We start from the raw sequence: 23,118 nt of genomic DNA on the forward strand, positions 1-23,118 counted from the left end.
GTTTGGTTTTGCAGGAGAAGTGTGGGGAAGCCATACAGAAAAGTGGGGAAGGAGCTTCCTGGGAAGTGGGAATGGACCGTGCAAAAGCCAGGGAGTGCCTGGAGTGTTTTGGGAATAGAAACACTGGAGTGGAGCAATGGGGGGGGGAGGGGGATGAGGGTCTAGGTAGGAGGTAGAAGATGAGATCTTGCTTATCTTTGTATCCCTATGCCTCAGAGGCCAGCACCTGGTCAATGCTCAGGGATATCTGTTCAGTGAATGAATGAATGAATGAAAAAAAATGCTGAAGACTGGAAGGTCCTTGAACCCAACTCTCATGTGGTGTTTTGGCATACTCCATACAGTTTTTTTTTTTTAATTGGATTATTAGTTCTCAATATATTCCAGGAGAAAGAAGTCCCAAAGTCAAATAAGTTCACCATTTTGTAGATCACCATGTTCTTGACTCGCAAAACACAGCTAGTATATGGAGTCTAGAGAAGTTCTCTAGGAAATGGCTAGTTTAATTTAGCATTTTGAAAAATTGTTCAACCACAGAGACCATTTCTTCCTCCCCCACTCTCATTTTCTCCTATACCCCTACCATCCCTCAGACAGAGTATTCTGTAGAACACACACACCTTGAGAAATGATGGTGCTTGCCAAGCCTCCAGAAAGACAACCCTCCACCTCCCAGTCCCTCCATCTCTGGACCACTCTAAACCTCCGAACTGCTTCTTTATATTGAGAGGAGTCAAATCTGCTGCCTTGTAATTTCTGCCTGTTGACTCTAGTTTTACCCCTGGGGCCGTATATCCAAGGGTCAATCCTGTTTTTAAAGTGGAAGTTCCCTACTAGACAGTGAAATGTCTCTGAGATCTTCTAAGAGAAAACATGGCATTGCTATGGGGACTGTGGAAACGCCTTCACTGCCTAGGTTGTTATGTGTCTTAGGCTGGATTCTCTAGAGGAGCAAAACTAGTGAAGCACAGATACATATAGAGAGAGAGAAAGAGAGAGAATTATCTGAAGGAAATGTCTCACACGATTGTAGAGGCTGTCAATTCCCAAGTTCATGGGCCATGTATCAGGCTGGAGCCTTCTCCTGACCCACGTAGGTGCAGGGGTTGAGAAACCCAATATTCACAGATCAGATGGTAAGCTCCTAGCCCAAGTCCCAAGAATGGGAAGTCAGATGCTGATGAGTTGAATGCAGGATCCAGAGCAGAGCAAAAGCCAGCAAACTTAACACAGAAAGTCCACATATATTGGATACAGGCCACACCCCCAAGGAAACTCCCTTTCAAATGATTGGCTACTCACCACAGATCCCATCATGGAGGTGATCACATCATCATATGACTGCCAAACAACATCATAACTGCCAAAGCACTGAGAATCATGGCCCAGACAAGCTCACGCACAACCTTAAACATCCCATCATTATAAAGAGTTGAACCTAACAAATGTCAGTTAATACTTCCGAAGCACAAAAATCTATACCATGAAAGTGAGGCAGTGCCAGCCTGGAAGGTCACTGCTCACATTTCCCTGATAGTGAAAGGAGTCTCTACTGAGGAGGTCAGTCAAGTCCATTTCTTATTAACAACACTACTGGAGGTCTTATTGGCACACACAATCTTCAACAGTCAATACTACTGGATGTCTTATTGGCACACATAATCTTCAACAGCAAAGAGTCTAAAAATCATTTATGGTTGGCTTCCCAGGACAGCAACAGTAGATTGGACTTCTTAGCACTTTCTTTTCTAAGCTCATTGAATCATTGCTTTTACCAGTAGGAGGTGATTCAAAAGTAGGTACATAGTGGGAGCAGTTAAGTCGGGTTAAATTCATTTGGTGCCTCCTAGTCCCATGGGTGGTACATCCATTCCTTGAGGATTACTGGCTCTGTTGTTTATACGCATCTCGTCAATCCTGTCCATTTCCTAATTCATGTTTCTTTGAATATGTTAGAGAGGCATGGGGGTCTTTCTTTCTAGTTTACGAAGCTGTTATGGCCAGTAACTAATGCCTTCACTTATTTGCTCTTCTAATTCCCAGTTTGTAGCATGGGCCTGACTAATAAAATAACTGTGTTTACCAATATCACAAAGAAGGTTGAACACATGGAGCATGTTCATACATGTCCTTGGTCTTGTTTTTGGAAACTGAATTTGGGGTGATAGTCTAATAATCATGAGTCTCTGGGTGGCACTAACAGTTAACACACTCGGCTGCTAACCAAAGGGTTGGCGGTTCAAGTCTACCTGGAGGTGCCTTGAAGAAAGACCTAATAATCTATTTCCAAAATGTAGCTATTGAAAACCCTTTGGAGCACTCAGACACACATGAGGTTGCCATGAGTCAGAATTGACACAAGGGCAATTTTTTTTTTAAATAATTTTTATTGTGCTTTAAGTGAAAGTTTACAAATCAAGTCAGTCTGTCACATATAAGCTTACTACATACATATAACCTTACTACATACTCCCATTTACTCTCCCCCTAATGAGTCAGCCCGCTCCCTTCTTCCAGTCTCTCCTTTCGTGACCATTTTGCCAGTTTCTAACCCTCTCTACCCTCCCATCTTCCCTCCAGACAGGAGATACCAAATACCTCAAGTGTCCACCTGAAACAAGTAGCTCACTCTTCATCAGCATCTCTCTCCAGCCCATTGTCCAGTCCCTTCCATGTCTAATGAGTAGTCTTCGGGAATGGTTCCTGTCCTGGGCCAACAGAAGGTTTGGGGACCATGACCGCCGGGATTCTTCCAGTCTCAGTCAGACCATTATGTCTGGTCTTTTTATGAGAATTTGGGGTCTGCATCCCACTGTTCTCCTGCTCCCTCAGGAATTCTCTGTTGTGTTCCTTGTCAGGGCAGTCATCGGTTGTGGCCAGGCACCATCTAGTTCTTCTGGTCTCAGGATGATGTAAGTCTCTGGTTGATGTGGCCCTTTCTGTCTCGGGCTCATAGTTATTGTGTGACCTTGGTGTTCTTCAGTCTCCTTTGATCCAGGCGGGTTGAGACCAGTTGATGCATCTTAGATGGCCACTTGTTAGCATTTAAGACCCCAGACGCCACATTTCAAAGTGGGATGCAGAATGTTTTCATAATAGAGTTTATTATGCCAATTGACTTAGAAGTCCCCTTAAGCCATAGTCCCCAAACCCCCGCCCTTGCTCCGCTGACCTTCGAAGCATTCAGTGTATCCCAGAAACTGCTTTCGGTCCAGTCCAGTTGAGCTGACCTTCCGTGTGTTGAGTATTGTCCTTCCTTTCATCTAAAGTAGTTCTTATCTACTAACTAATCAGTAAATAACCCTCTCCCACCCTCCCTCCCTCCCCCCTCTCGTAACCACAAAAGAATGTGTTCTTCTCAGTTTATACTATTTCTCAAGAACTTATAATAGTGGTCTTATACAGTATTTGTCCTTTTGTAACTGACTAATTTCACTCAGCATAATGCCTTCCAGGTTCCTCCATGTTATGAAATGTTTCACAGGTTCGTCACTGTTCTTTATCGATGCGTAATATTCCATTGTGTGAATGTACCATAATTTATTTAACCATTCATCTATTGATGGACACCTTGGTTGCTTCCAGCTTTTTGCTGTTGTAAACAGAGCTGCAATAAACATGGGTGTGCATATATCTGTTCGTGTAAAGGCTCTTATTTCTCTAGGGTATATTCCAAGGAGTGGGATTTCTGGGTTGTACGGTAGTTCTATTTCTGTTTAAGAAAATGCCAGATAGATTTCCAAAGTGGTTGTACCATTTTACATTCCCACCAGCAGTGTATAAGAGTTCCAATCTCTCCACAGCCCCTCCAACATTTATTATTTTGTGTTTTTTGGATTAATGCCAGCCTTGTTGGAGTGAGATGGAATCTCATCGTAATTTTAATTTGCATTTCTCTAATGGCTAATGATCAAGAGCATTTTCTCATGTGTCTGTTAGCCGCCTGAATATTTTCTTTAGTGAAGAGCGTGTTCATATCCTTTGCCCACTTTTTAATTGGGTTGTTTGTCTTTTTGTGGTTGAGTTTTAACAGAATCATACAGATTTTAGAGATCAGGCGCTGGTCAGAGATGTCATAGCTGAAAATTTTTTCCCAACCTGTAGGTGGTCTTTTTACTCTTTTGGTGAAGTCTTTAGATGAGCATAGGTGTTTGATTTTTAGGAGCTCCCAGTTATCTAGTTTTTCTTCTGCATTGTTGGTAACGTTTTGTATTCTGTTTATGCCTTGTATTACAAGTGTAATTTTTGTTGTTGTCGTTTAAATCTAGTAAGCAGGTGTCTTCTGTACACACTTTCTTTACGGCAAGATAGCATAGCCATTTGACCTTCATCTAGCTGCTTCCCCACTCCAACTTATTGCACTCTCTTCCCAAAACTCCCGTTCCTAGAAAACTGTCCCACACAGTGACTGACTCTAAAAATCCCAAGTGCACAGCAGCCATTCACCTGCCGGCACCATTTCCTGCTCCCTAAAAGAAAAAAAATTATCTTTTTTTTTTTTTCTTTTAGGGAACAGAGCAGACTATATTCAGTGAGTTCCGTTCTCTTTATGTAAATTTATCTTTATTTCCTGCATGACATTACTTCGCTTTTTCTTTCTCCCTACATATTTATATACACTTAGTTTGATTTGAAACACTTATAATCATAAATTTAATCAAGATTTTATTTTAAAGATTAAAAGGGAAAAAGAAGCAAGATCCAGAAACTTCCTTGAGACAAAATCACAGTTGTGTTTTGGAGAGGAGATGAAAGGAAAACATGCTGAAATTTCAAAACTTGCTTCATATGTGTGAGTGTGTATATATTTTTCTAAGGGTAAGTCTCTCTTTCCCTTGGACATGACTTGACTAAGAATATCATAAGCATGTCATTGCTACTGCTTCGTGTGGACAGGCTGCATTAAGATGTCACTAAGAAGACAAAATTATAGCAATTTTAACAAGGAGAAACCAGATGATAAGGAAAGAGAGATCCAGCTCAGGAGAAGTCTCTCTGCACTCCACATTAGCTTGCAGGGACACCAGACCCTGAGGTAGAAGAGCCCTGGGCAATGGCCACACGGAGCATGCCAACCTTCTCAGGAAGCTTTCAGCTCGAGTTTCACGAAGCCACCACTTGCACTCAGCTGAGTTTGACTGTTACTAATCTTGAAAGCAGTTCAATTCCAATCAAAATTAGACGTTAAACAAGTAAAAATCTTAATAAAAGTTGAAATCACGTCACATAGCTTGGCGCTAAATTTCTGAAGTAGTTTTCATGCTCCCAGTTTAAAAAAAAAAAAAAAGCACCCAAATGAAATGGTGACCAGCACAGTGAGGTCACGATTTAGAATGTGGAGCTACTCCAGCGCCTCATGGGCCATCCCCGTTCCCAGCACCACGTTTGTCCCGCTGGATGAGGACTCTGACCATGAACATCATCTACTGCAGCAATACTCCATCAATAGCACAGCCCAAATCCTGACTCCTGTTTCTCCCATTTCTACACTGAATCACAGGATTAAGGGAACATTAGCTCGGGAAGGGAACTAGGAGGTAAACCACCCAACTTAGATTCAGTTTGTGAATTTCTTCCACAAGAGCTGTAACCGTTTTTCCTGCCTCTCCTTGAAGACCACCACCGATGCGGACTTCTTTCCCTCAGGAGTCCTTCATTCCCTCCTTCGGCAGTTCTGTCTGCTAGAAAACCAGTAACCAACAGCCGTCAAGTCGACTCCAACTCATGGCTACCAGTGTCAGAATAGAACTGTGCTCCACAGAGTTTTCAACGGCTGATTTTTCAGAAGCAGATGGCCAGGGCTTTCTCCCAAGGCACCTCTGTGTGGAATCGAACGTCCAGCCTTTCAGTTAGCAGCCGAGCACATTAACCATTTGTACCTCCCAGCAACTCTGTCTGCTAGAAAAGGTATTCTGCAATGGAGTTGCCACTGCCTTCATTGTGTGTGACACATCTAACTCCTGGCTGTGCTCTCTGGATCCAAAACGGGATGATTTCCACCCTGCTCTCTTATCTCAAGCTGATCTCCGTCATTGTTGTTGTTGTTGTTAGGTGCCGTGAAGTTGGTTCCAACCGGTAGTGACCTTATGTACTACAGAACAAACCATTGCCCAGTCCTGCACCATTCTCACAATCCTTGTTATACTTGAGCCCATTGTTGCAGCCACTGTGTCCGTCCATCTCAGTGAAAGTCATCCTCTTTTCCCTGACCCTCTACTTTACCAGGCATGATGTCGTTCTCCAGGGACTGATCCCTCCTGATAACATGTCCAAAGTATGTGAGACTACATCTCCCCATCCTCACTTCTAATAAGCACCCTGGCTGTACTTCTTCCAAGACAGATTTGTTCATTCTACTAACAGCCTGTGGTATATTCAATAGTCTTGCCAACACCATAATTCAAAGGTGTCATTTCTTTTTTGGTCTTCCTTATTCATCGTTTATTTCCTCGCAACAAATGAGCACTTCTGTAGGCGTGTTTGAGTCACCCACGGAGTGCAGTTTCCAGAAGTTTCTTTCTCTCAGCTCCTGGAGCACACCATAGAGTTTGACAGGGAAACTTTCCTTGGTTTTCTTTTTTAAAGAAAATTTTTTAATCATTGTTACATCCATCCGTTATAGTCTAGTAATCAGGCCTGTTAGACATCGACCAGCCCATTACTAACAAGCTAATGGGGAGCTCGGCTGAGGTAGACTTCAGGTCCAATAGCTCGAGTTGGCATTAGCTGCTGCTTAGAAAAAGACCACAAAATGCCATCTCTAATGATTTAACAGCTTACCCCCCAAAACACATTAACCAAGGGAGCTTTTAAGTATTAAGAAATAATTATACCAACTCAGTGTTGTCCTTCCTCAAAATTATATCACATCAGAGCTCCACTAGATAAATAGATTTAGTGAAAGAACCCAGGTATTCTAAAAATGAAAAACAGTACTCAATGAAATGTTATTTCCAGTTGATGGCAGGAGGGTGGACAGAGGGGAAAGAAGAATTAATGAAAATATTCTGCCAAATTAATTCTCCATTACTGGCATTTCAGTCTCTTTCTCACCATCTCCAAACCACTGGGGTCAGATAAAACTGGAGGACTGGCGGATGCCCTGGGACCAAGGTGTTCCAGCCTAGTCTCGCAGGTCCATTTTAAGTTTGGAACACAGAAGTTCAAAGATTCTGGCACTGACCTGGAGCCGTGGGTCCGCATTACCTTAGGGCACAGAGGAATGGCTTTACCCTTACCTGGATGTTGCTGGGGTTAGCTGCCAATCAGGTCGGCCTCTGACTCATGGCAAGTCCATGCACAATGGGAGGAAATGCTGCCCGATGCTGTGCCATCCCTATGATCATGGAGATCTGACCACTGGGATCCATAGAGTTCTGGCTGGCTGGCTTTCAGAAACAGATTGCCAGGCCTTTCTTTCCAGTCCATCTGTCATGAATTGAAATGTGTCCCCAAAAATATGTGTATCAACTTGGCTAGGCCATGATTCCCAGTATTGTGAGACTGTCGACCATTTTGTCACCTGATGTGATTTCCCTGCGGGTTATAAATCCTATCTCTCTGACGCTGATGAGAGGGGATTGCGGCAGTCATGTTAATGAAGCAGAACTCAATCTACAAGATTGGATTGTGTCTCGAGCCAATCTTTTTTGAGAAATAAAAGAAAGAAGCAAGCAGAGAGACATGGAGACCTCATACCACCAAGAAAGGAGCACCAGGAGCATAGCGTGTACTTTGGACCTGGGGTCCCCGTGCTAAGAAGCTCCTGGTCCAGGGGAAAATTGATGACAAGGACCCTCCTCCAGAGCCAACAGGGAGAGAAAGACTTCCCCTGGAGTAAAAAAATAAAAAATTTATCTGAAATAAAAAATTTATCTGGAGTAGACACCCTGAATTTGGACTTCTAGCCTGCTAGACTGTGAGAAAATCAACTTCTGTTTGTAGACGCCTATCCACTCGTGGTATTTCTGTTATAGCAGCACTAGATGACTAAGACACCATCTTAGTCAGAAAGCTGTGCTGAAACCTGTTCAGCATCATAGCAACACCCAAACCGCCATTGACAGACAGGTGGTGGCTATGTGTGAGGTGCATTGGCTGAGAATCAAAGCCGGGTCTCTGGCATGGAAGGCAAAAATTCTACCACTGACCTGAATAGGGAATATGATTTGGGGATGAGATACCCTTCTAGGAATTTAAAATATTGTCCTCACATAGGGACCACTGCACCTAAAATTCCACCATTACATATTGCCCTCTTTCTGGAAAACTATTGAAATTTTGAAAGAATCTGGAAAGGATATTGGGGTCATTTACATTTGAGTGTAAGCGAGGTTAATAGATTCTCTTCCTCTGCCCAGGCCAGACCTCGGGCAAGCTATGGTCACTGGGCATGCAAGTGGGAAGGGCCCTGAAAGGAAGGAAGTCGGAGGCACACTTCACAGTTTTGCCCCAGTCAAGGCCAAAAGGGCTAACTGGGGACTCCCAGGTCTGCTGGCCCTGCTGGGGCGACCCTGTCCACCTCCAGCTCTGCTGTGACCGTGGGTCAGCGTAACCCTCAGTGACGGCTAGCCTAAGCCTGAGTACCTGGGGAAACTGCTTGGCTTGGGAAGGCTGAAGCAGACTTGTGGACTGAACTCCCGCTGGGGCAGACCTTGCGTGTCATGTAACTTCACTCTTTCCATTGCTTTTTCCTTAGCTACAAAGAATCTCTGCCTTTTGGTCACCTTTTGGAGTTAGCACCAGGGTGTAGCTGCACATCCGTACTTTCATAGGCTTCCTAACAAATTAGGAATTCCTGCTTAATTATTTGCTTTCTTTGGGGCCAGTTTTGCTTCTGATGGGCTCTGGGAGGCCGAGCAGTGCTGCAGCCGGGCTCCCTCCCTGAAGGGCCCAGCCCAGAGCTCCGGGTTCTTGATTACTGAATTGCAAGGGAAGATCTCCCTGGGGCACACAGACTTGAATGCTAAGCTTTATTTCTGTTTTATTTATTCATTAGATGGCAGAGGCCTTTTACTCCCGAGAGCTCCAGGTCCCCGACATGAAATTAGTATCTGCATTTCCTAACAAAGTCAACTGCTTTGTAATCCTTTGCAGCCTTTTTTGTGTTCTGAGGTTTAAACAGACTTAAAAACCAAGATCACCTAGGCCTGTGGTTAGAATGACAAAAGCCAACCAACTTCTTCACTGTGGTTTGATCTCATGCTCATGGCAGAAGTTGCTATTTCAGTATACATTTTTACTTTTCCTCCTTCTTAACATAGGGTTGAACGCAGCAGCTGGATCTAGCCAAGACATGGTGTGAGTTGAGTCCTCTGCCGTTGCTTATCTAAATCCTGCTCATTTCCATAGAACTAAGAAGATATCACGAGCCCTTCCTTAAATACTTCTCTTAGAGTAGGATATAGACTTGGCCAAAGACTTTGATTTTCATACTATGTTGTTGTTATTAGGTGGTGTCATGTTGATTTTTGACTCAGGGGAAAAAAAAAATCCAAACCCACTGCCATCGAGTTGATTCCAACCCATAGCTACCCTGCAGGACACAGTAGAACTGCCCCATGTGGTTTTCCAAGGCTGTAATCCTTACAGAAGCATACTGCCACATCTTTCTCCTGTGGAGTGTCTGGTGGGCTTGAACTCCTGATCTTTTAGTTAGCAGTCCAGCACTTAACCACCGTGCCACCAGGACTCCATTTGACAGAGCAGAACTACCCCATAGGGTTTTCTATGGCTGTGATCTTAGAGAGCCCTGGTGGTGCAGTAGTTAAAAGCTTGGCTGCTAACCAAAAGGTCAGCAGTTCAAATCCACTAGCATCTCCTTGGAAATCCCATGGGGCAGTTCTACTCTGCCCTATAGGGTTGCTGTGAATCGGAATCAACTCTACAGCAACACGTTTGTTTTGGTTTTTAGTTAAACCTTTACCAGAGCAGATCTCTAGGTCTTTCTCCTGCAGAGCAGCTGGGTGGGCTTGAACCACCAATCTTTTGGTTAGCAGCCGAAAATTTTGTTGTTGTTATTGTTAGGTGCCACCGAGTTTGTTCCGACTCATAGCGACCCTATGTGAAACAGAACGAAACACTTCCCAGACCTGTGCCATCCTCACAGTCGTTGTTATTCTTAAGCCCAGTGTTGCAGCCACTGTGTCAATCCTCCTCTTTGAGGATCTTCCCCTTTTTCTCTGACCCTCTGCTTTACCAAGCATGATGTCCTTCTCCAGGGACTCGTCCCTCCTGATAACACATCCAAAATATGTGAGACGAAGTCTCACCACCCTTGCTTCTAAGGAGCATCCTGCCAAATGCTTAACCGTTGATAAAGTACGCCGTAAGTTGAATCTATGAATAAGTTTTTGGGCTGTCTTTTTTAAGCTTCCTATATTTGCATGGAAAACCCTGGTGGCATAATGGTTAAGTGCTACAGCTGCTAAACAAAGGGTCAGCAGTTCAAATCTGCCAGGCGCTCCTTGGAAACTCTTTGGGGCAGTTCTACTCTGTCCTCTCTGTCCTATAGGGTTGTTATGACTCGGAATGGACTCGATGGCACTGGGTTTGGTTTCAGTTTGGTATATTTGCATGAGGAGCCCTGGTGGTGCAGTGGTTAAGCGCTTAGCTGCTAACCAGAAAGTTGGAAGTTCAAATCCACCAGACAAGTCTTAATTATCTAGTGCTGCTACAATAAAAATACCACCAGTAGGTGGCTTTAACAAACAGAAATTTATTTTCTCACAGTTTAGGAGGCTAGAAGTCCCAATTCAGGGTGCCAGTGCTCAGGGAAGGCTTTCTCTCTCTGTTAGCTCTGGAAGAAGGTCCTTGTCTCTTCTGAGCTTCTGCTTCTGGGCAATCTTCCTGTGGCTTGGCATCTCCCCATTTCTGCTTCTCTAGATTGCTTATTCATTTTCTGTTATATCTCAAAAGCACTTGGCTGCTAACTAAAAGGCCAGCAGTTCGAACCCACCAGCCACTCCTCAGGAGAAAGATACGGCAGTCTGCTTCTATAAAGATTTACAGCCTTGGAAACCCTATGAGGCAGATCCACTCTGTCATACCGGGTTGCTGTGACTCGGAAGCGACTCAATGGCACACAACAATGACTTTTGCATGTAAAACGCCTAGTGCAGTATCTGATATCTAATAAGCACTAAATAAAAGATAGCTATTAGCTCCATTCTACATAAATTAGCTGTGATGACACAGTCAGTGAGCTTGGAATTCGTTTACCGACTCACTCCTTTTTTTTTCTTTTTTGTTGTCCATCTATATTCTTTACCTTGAAACTACGTCCTCCTGGCCATTGAAATCTAGATGTACATAAAAGCAGAGCTTCCCTCAAATCATGTGAGTGGTTCATTGTAAATCTCAACTTTGGAATCTTAAATATTTAGTTCTCATTTTATTAGGCACTCTGAGGGAGTAAATCTTATTCAAATTGGTATTTTGTGTGTGTGTGTGTGTGTGCGTGTGTCTGTGTGTGCGCGCTTCCCTCCTTTTCCCCCATCTGTGTGAATTGCTATGAATACTGTTGACTGCTTTCTGGTTGAATTTGACACCTAATTTTTTTTTTTTTTTTTTTTTTAGTCATCTACTGATTGCATCCAATTAACAGCCATTATGTTCTCAGTTACTTTCTGTTTGGACATGGGTTTATTGATCTGGTAAGATTTTATTCTTCAGAAACATAAACAACACGCCATTTAATTCGGCCTTGGAAGTGTCTCTAAGCGCAGTTTAAAGACGCAGTTTCCAAGGAGAGGGAGCAGAATTCGGTTTGAACGTTGATCACTATCATTTCACCTTTGGACTTTTATTAAAGCTGTTTGACACAGCCGTGCCAGCAGATGGAGGAGAAAGATAAATGTGCCTGTGTGAATAGGTTTCATATCAAAAGTGGATATGAGACACAGCACGTTATTTCATCCAGGGAACGTTCACATCGACAAGATGGGTGGTTACTGGTGATGATCTTTTCAGGCTCAGGGGGCCAAAAGGTGAACATGGCTGAGGTACCCTTGCTATGAATATTTCACAGGCTGAGTATCCCTTTTGCACATGGGGCTGTGTGCTGACTGAGGGTTTCTTCACGACGAGTCCTCAGTTGACTGACTGATGAATACAAAACGCCTCTCTGAACAAAAGGCATTCAAGATTCACTGAAGACAAGACAACCTACTTTGGTTTCTGTGTCTGGTACCGGGGTATCAACGGAGATAAAACACTGAGTGACAGGGAAGGGAAATACAGAATAACACAATCCATTGTCCTCCCATTGACCGTGAGTATAATGGGAGAGTTAGCGAGCCACTGTAGTGTCATAGAGCGCTGTGAACTTGGGAGAACTCAAGGATCAGAAAGTAACATGAAACAAGGAGGGAAATGAAGATAGTATAGGGTTACCATGCATTCTCAAATTGTACTGAAACACATCCCACCCCTTTGGAGGGGCTTGTTTTTGACAAGGAAGACAATGGGAAGAAACGGCGGCTGTAACAATATCACCATTTTCCTTTACTAGAGGCTGTAACGTGAACTTCCTAGAAGACACCTTCTTTCACCACAGCTTTGTTGTGCGGTCTATTGAGGAGCCCAGAGACCAAAGTCGTTGCCTTGTTCCGGAGCTGTCTCAAACCAAGGAGCCTGGTTCTCCCAGCCAATGGCTGCTGCTCTGTTGTGAATTTACAGAGCTGGTTTGTGGCCCAGGGCAGGAAAAGGGCACTGAGAGGGAGGCAGAGACCAAAGACAGGGAAGGGACAGGGCGAAGAATTTGGGGCATTCGGGTAAAAGAAGAGGAAGGAAAAAAATTAAGGTGGGGGTGCAGGATGAGAAGAGGAATTTTCATGGTGGGCTATGAGGGGAGAATGGAAGTGCTCTACCATCCCTGGGTTCGAAAATGTCATGGATTGAATTATATTCCCCCCAAAATGTGTGTATCAACTTGGTTAGGCCATGATTTCCAGTATTGTATGGCTGTCCTCCATTTAGTGATTGTAATTTTATGTTGAAAGGATTAGGGTGGGATTGTAACACTACCCTTACTTGGGTCACCTCCCTGATCCAAGGTAAAGGGAGTTTCCCTGGGGTGTGGCCTAAAAGAAAAGGGAAGCAAGCAGACAGTTGGGGACCTCATACCACCAAGAAAGCAGCACTAGATGACTAAGACAAATAGGAAGGAAAAAAATTAAGGTGGGGGTGCGGGATGAGAAGGGGGCCGTGAGGGGAGAATGCAGACACACTCCCATCCTTGGGTCCAAGTGCGACTTAACAAAACGCAACAACAGGAAGAACAGAACTGCTTTTGGAAAAGAGAAGGAGTGTGCTGAAGCCAGAAAGCCACCCTTTAAATGTTTTCTGGGAGAAATTTAGCTAATGTGTGGTTATTATTATTATTATTTTTAATCTGTGACACAATTGCATTGAAACATTCATTCAAAGGCACATACCTTGGAGAAAGCACCTATTTATACAGGTGCCTGACATACGGTCAGTCTGAACAGTACTGCTGAAGGATATAGGTTCTCGCCTGTAGAACAATGAACGGAAACATACAGATACAAAATGTTGCACACAAATTCAGCGGGTCCCACACCTTCTTGGTCCATTCATAGACCCCTCAAAATTCCACAGACCCAGGTTAACAATTGCTATTCTGCAGTCTAGCAGAGGGCTGGGGTAGTGTAGATGCTCAGTAAACTTTTACAGATTTGAATTACACAAGTATTATTTTAAAAAAGACAAAATAACCTTGCTGTTGAGTCAATTCTGACTCATAGCAACCCTGTAGGACTGGATAGAACTGGTCCATAGGGTTTCCAAGGACTGCCTGGTAGATTTGAACTGCCGACCTTTGGTTAGTAGCTGTAGCTCTTAACCACTGAGCCACCAGAGCTCCTACAAGCCTTACAGTCAAATGCATATTCGAGTTGGCCAAAGTTTACCATATATGCCTTCATAAAACTAATAAAACTCTTTGCCGACAAGTCGATTCTGACTCATATCAACTCTATAGAACAGAGTAGAATTGCCACATAGGGTTTCCAAGGATCATTTTCACAAGTACCCAGTTTTCAGTGAGTTAGAGGGAAGTACAATATTAATACCATAAGTATACTCCTTGCAAAATAACTTTCTTGTTTGTTTTGATGATTCGGAAGGTAGCTGGGGAATCTGAAAAATAAGGCAGTGATCTGTGCATCAGAGATCATGGTGCAGTAATGCTGTGAATTGTTGTCATTGCTGTCAAGTCAGCTCCAACACGAGGCGATCCCACGTTCAACAGAACGAAATGCCATACTATCACGCACGAACTCCATGATCCTGGGCACGTCTGAGTCCACTGTTGAGTGCCTTCCAGTCTACCGTGTTAATCTTCTGGCACTATATTGGACAATAACCTGTTGTGATCTGCTGGATTTTCATTAGCTAATTTTCAGAAGTAGATCACAAGGCCTTTCCTCCTACTCTGTGTTGGTCTGGAAGCACCACTGAGATCTGCTGGTATTTGAAATACTTGTGGCGTAGCTTCCAGCATTGTGGCAACAGACGAGCCACCACAGTCAGACAGACTGACAGACGGGCGGGGGCTGCTGTAAATAGAAAGGATAGACACAATGGGGCTGAGTTTGCTGTCACCCTAACACATTGTCTATAAGTAATTCTTCTTAACCAGTTCTGCTTATCAGTACATTTTCTTCTATTTTGTATCTCTTTTAATAAAAGTAGAGTCAAGAGTATGCCTGTGAAAGCTGGATAATGAATACTGAAGAAGAACTGATGCCTTTGAGTTGTAGTGTCAACGAAGAATATTGACTATACCATGAACTGCCAAAAACACAAACAAATCTGCCTTGGAAGAAGTACAACCACAATGCTCCTTAGACTATGTCTCACATACTTTGGACATGTTATCAGGAGGAACCAGTCCCTGGAGAAGGACATCATGTTTGGTAGAGGGCCAACGAAAAAGGGGAAGACCCTCAAAGAGGTGGATTGACACAGTGGCTCCAACAATGGGCTCAAGCATAATAACAACTGTAACGATGGTGCAGGACTGGGCAGTGTTTTGTTCTATTGTACATAGAGTTGCTATGAGTTGGAACTGACTCGATGGCACCTAACAACAACAACAGTGAAGAGTGGTTTGGAAATTCTAGCTGCTACCTTGGTTAGAATACGGTTGTGTTGTGGGCATTGGTGTGGGAGGGGTGTAAATATACCATCTCTGCCTTAGATAACAACACTTTGGTCTTCTATTCCCACTCTTCAAATTCTTCTCAGCGCTGGAACCAAGGAAACTTGCAAGGCCTGGCTTCTTGAGGACCAAGGTAACATGGGATCAGAAAGGAGCTTCCTGGAGCAGTCATCTGAAGCCTGGAGTGAGTATGAATTTTGGCTGAGAAGGAGAAGGGTCTGAACCAGCAAAGCAATGTTGACACTTGAGTACCAGAAGTCAGTGGGAAGACATGGCCAGTGATCCAGGGAAGGGGAATGGTGCTTGGGGATGCCAGGAGCAGGTGACAGACACATGTTAGGAAGGATGGGGAGAGATGAACAGGGCTAGGACATCAGGGGGTCCCCCTCTTAGTCCTTGCTGCTTGCTTGGCTCTGCAGCGGGTCACCCGGGACACAGAGTGGGTCTGTGCTGGGACACAGAGCTTGGCTGAATAAGATCAAGAAGATCAGAAAACTGGGATGAAATTAATTTCTCCCTGACATTCAAAATGATATAATGGGCTGGCTGATAAATATAGAAGTGGGTACCTGACAAGCTAAAGATACAGGTACTTTCCAAATTACCAAGGGACTAGGGTGAAAAACGATGGCTCTGGGCACAAGCACCATTAACAGAAAGCTAACTCTAACTCAGCGGTGTTTGAAAGTAATAGCTCTTAATCACTGTACCACCAGGGCTCCGAAATAAATATTATCATCCTCATTTTATAGATGAGGAAAACCAAGCTCAGAGATATTAGGTCTCTCATCCCAAGGCATCCAGCTGCTTAAGTGCCTGATCTAGAATTCAAATCCAGGTTTGGCCAAGGTCAAAGAGTAGCAGCTCATAGAAAATGGTGTTTACTTCCATGGGCAAAAATGAGTTCCTGTGACCAAGGGAAACTGTCGGTTTTAGAATAATAAAAAAAAACAACAGTCCCTATGCCTGATCTTCCCGGGTGGACTCTTCCCAGCTTGGCTTGTGGTTATTCATTCATAGCGCTCTACCTGTAACTCTGGAGTTGCTGGTGATCTAGGACATGTTATTTCACCTGCCTGAGTCTTAATTTCCTCCTTTGCTGGAATGAGGCAATTGCATTTAACATTTTGATCTTTTCCACCTTTCACACTCTTTGATTTTATTAAGCATTTGTAGACATTTTAGACACTGCTGGGGATACAGGATTGAACACGATGGGGCTCTCGACCTCAAGGCTCCCCACGAGGCCATCCGCTTTTCCTGAGCAAACATGAGTCATTCATCTCTGCACTTCCACCCAGCCCATCACCGGGTCTAGCTCACAGCCCACATGTTCAAGATGCTCAATGAATGTTTATCAGAATTAAATGAAAGAAGGGAACTAGTTAAACAAAACAGAATGTGGCAAATACCTTAGGAGCAATATAAAATAATGTTGTGGTTGTGGTTGATGTTGTTAGGTGCCATCAAGTTGACCTTGACTCATGGCTACCCCATGTGACAGACTAGAACTGCCCCATAGGGTTTCCTAGGCTGTAATCTTTACTGGAACAGAGGGGTCTTTCTACAGCAGAGCCGTTGGGTGAGTTCAAACCACCAACCTTTCAGATAGCAGACAAGTACTCAACCGCTGTGCCACAAGGGCTCTTTGTTGTTGTGGTAAGCCATAGGAAAAGGAAGTTAATACCGGGGGGCTCCATGAGGAGTTGGCTTCTAAGCTGGTCTTAAAGATGAGTAGGGCTTTGACAGACGGAGATGGAACAGCATGAAGAAACTCGAAAGGAGGCAGGAAAGTTCTCTGTTGTCCAGTTTTATCTGGCAAGTGGGATATGTAAGAGAGGGCAGCAGTAGATGAGCCAGAAAGGAGGGTGGGGCTGAATTCATTAAGTGTCTTAAATTTTTAAGATTTGGATATTACACTATGTTCTGTAGGCAATGAGGAGCCATTGAACGTGTTTAAATAAAGAAGTGACATCAGCAGTTATATTTGTATTCAACCAAGAGTGAACTTCAGTGAACACTTGGCACTAAAGAACTTCACATGTGTTCTTTAATTTCAACTTATTGCAGGACCCCAAACAACTCTGTACCCTTATCGTGTGTTAATTATTTTTTGTTGTTGTTGTTAGGTGCTGGCAAGTCAGTTCCGACTCATAGTGACCCCATGTACAACAGAACAAAACACTGCCCGGTCCTGTGCCATCCTCACGATCGTTGCTATGTTTGAGCCCATTGTTGCAGACACTGTGTCAGTCCCTTTCATTGACAGTCTTCCTCTTTTTCGCTGACCCTCTGCTTTACCAGAAACCCTGGTGGCGTAGTGACTTTACCAGTGTTAATTTTATCTCAGTACAACACATAGTAAAAATAAATATGCTTGCCCCCATTTCTGAAATGAGGTGGTACGAGCTGCCACCAAAACAAATAAAACAGTAACAACGGTAGAAACCAGTCTTCTCCTAAATCATCGATTTGACTTTTGTGGGATGCCCTGCTTTACCCTCTAGAAAATTAAAAGAAAAGTGGGGGGGAACACTCATGTTTCTGAGATTCCTGCCCTCTTTTCTGGCTGTATGAGAAGAAACTATGGCAGATGTAAAGCCCAGCCACCATCTGATTTAATCTCAGCTCAGATGGACCATCACTGAGCTTTGTGCTCAAAAAAAAAAAAAAATCTATTCCTTTCCATCCCCATCTCCTTAACTAGATGGACAAAGATTTTTAAGGTATTTGGATTCAATTTGGCAATTTGTTAAAGTCCATGTATTCTATGTGCCCAACCAGGCTATGACTGATTTTCTTTTCTGAAGGTAGTGCATTTCAGGATTGGCAATGCTGTTTCAAAAGCCCGCCTGACACAGCTCATTTAGGAAGATTGGTTCCAACGGGACACACCTCTAGGAGTTAGCTGAGTGTGTTAAAGAGATTTGTTCCCAAGCAAACTGGTTTATAAATATTAACCTGCCTTGGGAAGGCAGGCCACTGGGCAAGTCTTGAGGGAACTCGTCTTTCTCCTTTAGGGATTCGTTTTATAAAAGAACTAACAGGTAGCTCCTTTTCCTACCACTCGCCTTGGGTATTTTAGCTCACACTGAATGGGACCATTCCTCTTAATTTACTTAATAGACCAGTCTCGAAGGGATTATAAACCCATAATTGGGCAATTAAGATTAGGAGGTTAAAAAACTGACGTAGAGAGGATTTATAACACTGTAACCAACTTTTTATTGGCTAAAGATTCCATAAGCCTTCATTTTAACTGTCTCTTGAGGGAGGCTGCCCTCGCCTTTTTGCCCACCAAGACATGACTGGCAAGAGAAGAGGAAATGAATCCAGCCTGCCCCTCGCCGAGCAGGCCCGGGCTTTGTCCTTCAGCTCCTGTTAAACAAGGGCTTCCAGGAAGCAAGCACAGAAGTCAGCCTTGTAGTCAGGTTAACATGGAATTTAAAAACACAAAAAGCCAGTCCAGCATTTTAGTTTGAATCTAATGCAAGCCTCTCGTTTCATCTCCTGTAAGGTGTCTTGAAACATTGCAAGCTTCCTTTTTTTTTTCTGGAAATTTTACTTGCTATTACTTTCTAAAGAAGTCCTGGTGGCGCAGCAGCTAAGCGCTTGGCTGCTGACTTGTAAAAACGACAAGGTGGTGTCCGAGGTCATCTAACTTCAGGAGGAGAAAGGAGAATTGAGACCAACACCAGCCCAAGGCTGAGCCCTATGAGGCAGAGAGGTGGTGTCCAAGGTCATCTAACTTCAGGAGGAGAAAGGAGAATCGAGACCAACACCAGCCCAAGGCTGAGCCCTGCGAGGCGGAGAGGTGGTGTCCGAGGTCATCTAACTTCAGGAGGAGAAACGAGAATCGAGACCAACACCAGCCCAAGGCTGAGCCCTACGAGGTGGATGTCAGACGTACATCTACCCTCCAACCTTTTTACCAATTCTGACAGCAGCCGTCCCCCCCACGGCACTCTACTTCTCTGCTGAGTTTGGTAATTCATTGCAATGGACACACAGAACTCACAGACAGTATTCACAGTTATGGAGTGTATTAGGGCAGTAACAAGTTACAATTCAGGATCAGGGACGACTAAGGATACAATTCTTCCATCAGGACAGCTTCTTCTCAGCCATGCCTGCAAGCAGGCCTCTCTCTGGCCTTCAGCTCCTTGGCCCAGCCTCTGCTCTGCTCAGGCAAGTTTTACAAAGCTCTTTAGCTCCACTAATAAGTGCCCAGGGGTACCTCATTCTGCCGGTAAGCCTCAGCCTGTAAGCTCAGCTCTCTTGCTCCATTGGTTGGCAACTCTAGCTCTGCCAACAAGTGCCTGGAAGCACCCCACTCTGCCAGGAAGGCTCCTGTCTTAAGGAGTTCGGCTCTCTCACTCTATGGGTCAGCACACTCTTTGTAACCATCTTGCTCCATGGGCTGGGAAGCCCACTGTGTCTTCTCATGCCAGTCTCCTTGTTCTGCTGCTTCTCTCTGCCTTGTGCCGTCTCCAGTGTTACAGCTCTCCTTCTGTCTGTCTCCTGGGTCTAGGAGGTTCACAGTGCAGGGACCTCTGGCCCAAAGGACACTCTCAGCTCTCATCTTTACTTCTTGGTGGTACTGAGGTCCCCTCTTTCCACCTCTGGGATGGCTTCTTTTAAGCCTAGCAGAATGGCAAAACTGACCAATCCCCTCGTTAGGGTGCCATGCACCTTGTTTACATTATTAGCAAGCTGTCCCATTCACTTGGTGAGCCACAAGCACCTTACCTGCAAAGTCCCACCCAATCATTTGGTGACAGTTACAAGACCATGGCAAGAAAGGCCATATAATGGTATCTGTCATACCGCATAACCGAAAGGTTGGTGGTCCAAACTCCCCAGCAGCTCGATGTGGCAGCGTGCTTCCATAAAGATTACAGCCTTAGAAACCCTATGGGGCAGTTCTACGTTGTCTTTTAGGGTCACTATTAGTCAGAATCAACTGGACAGCAACAGGTTTGGCTTTTTTTAGTTTTTGACTGCTACCAGAAGAGAACGTGGAACCAAGGATATCATTGCTGATGTCAGATGGATCCTGGCTGAAAGCAGAGAATACCAGAAGGATGTTTACCTGTGTTTTATTGACTATGCAAGGGCATTTGACTGTGTGGGTCATAATAAACTATGGATAACACTGCGAAGAATGGGAATTTCAGAACACTTAATTGTGCTCATGAAGAACCTTTACATAGATCAAGAGGCAGTTGTTCGGACAGAACAAGAAGATACTGATTGGTCTAAAGTCAGGAAAGGTGTGCATCAGAGTGGTATTCTTTCACCATACCTATTTAATCTGTATGCTGAGCAAATAATACGAGAAGCTGGACTATATGAAGAACAGGGCATCAGGATTGGAGGAAGACTCATTAACAACCTGCGTTATACAGGTGACACAACCTTGCTTGCTGAAAGTGAGGAGGACTTGAAGCACTTACTGATAAAGATCAAGGACCACAGCCTTCAGTATGGATTGTGAGTCAACATAAAGAAAACAAAAATCCTCACAAATGGACCCATAAGCAACATCATGAAAAAAAAAAAACGGAGAAAAGATTGAAGTTGCCAAGGATTTCATTTTACTTGGACCCACAATCAACAGCCATGGAAGCAGCAGTCAAGAGATCAAAAGACACATTGCATTGGGCAAATCTGCTACAAAGGACCTCTTCAGGGTGCTGAAGAGCAAAGATGTCACCCTGAAGACTAAGGTGTGCCTGACCCAAGCCATGGTATTTTCAATCACACCATATGCATGTGAAAGCTGGACAATGAATAAGGAAGACCGAAGAAGAATTGATGCCTTTGAGTTGTGGTGTTGGCGAAGAATATTGAATATACCATGGACTGCCAAAAGGACGAACAAATCTGTCTTGGAGGAAGTGCGGCCAGAATGCTCCTTAGAGGCAAGGGTGGCGAGACTGCATCTTACATACTTTGGACATATTGTCAGGAAGGATCAGTCCCTGGAGAAGGACATCATGCTTGGCGGAGTACAGGGTCAGCGGAAAAGAGGAAGACCCTCAACGAGGTGGCTGCAACAATGAGCTCAAGCCTAACAACGATTGTTAGGATGGCGCAGGACCAGACAGTGTTTCGTTCTTTTGTGCATAGGGTCGCTATGAGTCGGAACCAACTCCACGGCACCTAACAACAACAACACCAACCCTAAAACCCTTAGAAAATCCCAAAGGCTGTCTTCTTGCTTTAGGGAGGCGGAGAGAAGGACTCCGGCCTACGGTGTTTGTGGGAGCAATAGTTGGTACTGGAAGCAAGGAAGCGGGGATGCTAGTCCCTGGGGTGGGGCAGAGTTGACCTGCAACCAGGAGCTTTGTCTCTTGGAGTCTATAGCAAAGGATGCCCCAGATCACTGCAGTTTGCCACCGTCCCCATGGTGACTGAAGTCCCTTCTCTCTACTGTGAAGTCCCGGGATCTGAACCTCTTTACAGACTGGGTGAGCCTAAAACTCACCCAGCAGCTGCTGTCTATGAAATCACTAGAAACTCACAAGAGGGCTCCAAGTCTTTACAGCACAGACATCATGCTCTGGGATTTTACACAGAATTGGAACATGTGAATATTATACTCAAGGCTTGTCGAGGAAAACCAGAAGAAAACAGCAATGACATGGTTTCCAGCCCAGTTCTTTCCAGCTGGATGGTTTCTCCATTGTGACCAGTGCATCCCTTTGCAGCATTATCCTTCCCACAGCACTCTTGCCTGTCTCGTCTTCGTCTCCAGAGGCTTTAGAATCCCACCTGTGGAGCAAGGACTTCCTGAGGGGCCTGGGGGAGCTCTGAGAGGACCACAGAGAAATTGAGCAGCACAGCTTCACACACCTGTTGGGGATGACAGCAGCAAGTGTCAGCGTGGCCAGGCTGGCCTGTGCATTCCCTAAAATGTGCTTCTAGACTGAGAGGGAGGTGTGCTGTTGTGCTTGTCTCTGTGCCGCTTGGGGGACTGGAAAGGGCAGTGCGAGTGTAGCTAGGAGCCTGAGAATCACAGACTCTGAGAAGTAGAAGAGGCTATGCCTTACTGGGCCCCTCAGGTTGTTGGTCAGGACTTGGTATCTTTGTGCCAGGGGCCCCGATACCAGGGCTTTTGAATCACCAGGGCTGAACTGGAATCCCAGCTCCTCCACTCACCTCCCTGAAGCTCCCTATCCTTATCTGTCCACCTCACTGATATTATTGAGTGATCACTCAGGGGCAAGCACTGCGTTATAAGTGCTTCACATGCATTAATTCACGCAGTCCTCACAGTTGCCCTATGATACAGGCTACTGCCTGTGAGCCCCATTCTACAGAGACACCAAGGTTCAGAAACTTTGAGTGACTTACCCCAAGTCACACAGCTGGCAGATGACAGAGCAGGGATTTGAATTCAGGCAGTCTGGCTCCAGAGTCCATGCTCTGGATACCACTTTACCTGCTCCTGCATCTCGCTGGTGAAGGAGTGATCCCCTGCCCTAAGCAGTGTGAGAAGGCTGAGGACGTGACACCTGGCTCTGGACAGGTAAGACGGACTGCAGTTTACTAGTCACGTGCACTCAGAGTCCAGGGCAGAAGGACATCGCAGGCCATGTAGGCCACACGGGTGTTGACCTTGGGAATGGAGTGAGCCAGGAGGGGCTTTGGGAGTCAGGCTTTGTTGTAACAATAAGGTAAGGTGACCTCTTGGTTGCCATGAGAGAATGTGATTGGGTGTTGAACAATTTCAGGGGCTGAAGGGAAGTGAGACCCGTTATGCTGAAATCAAGGAACAGTGCTGTTGGCTCAGCTGATAGAGGAACTGACCAGGTGGGGAGACTTTCCTGCTGGTTGGGAGAGGGGGCTTATCTGATGAGAGTAGGGGAGCTCACAGAGAGACCTTTGGGGACCTGAGAGGCTCAAAGATATCACAGTAACACTTCGAC

Source organism: Elephas maximus, chromosome 24, assembly GCF_024166365.1.
Source record: "Elephas maximus indicus isolate mEleMax1 chromosome 24, mEleMax1 primary haplotype, whole genome shotgun sequence".
NCBI classification, from domain to species: domain Eukaryota; kingdom Metazoa; phylum Chordata; class Mammalia; order Proboscidea; family Elephantidae; genus Elephas; species Elephas maximus.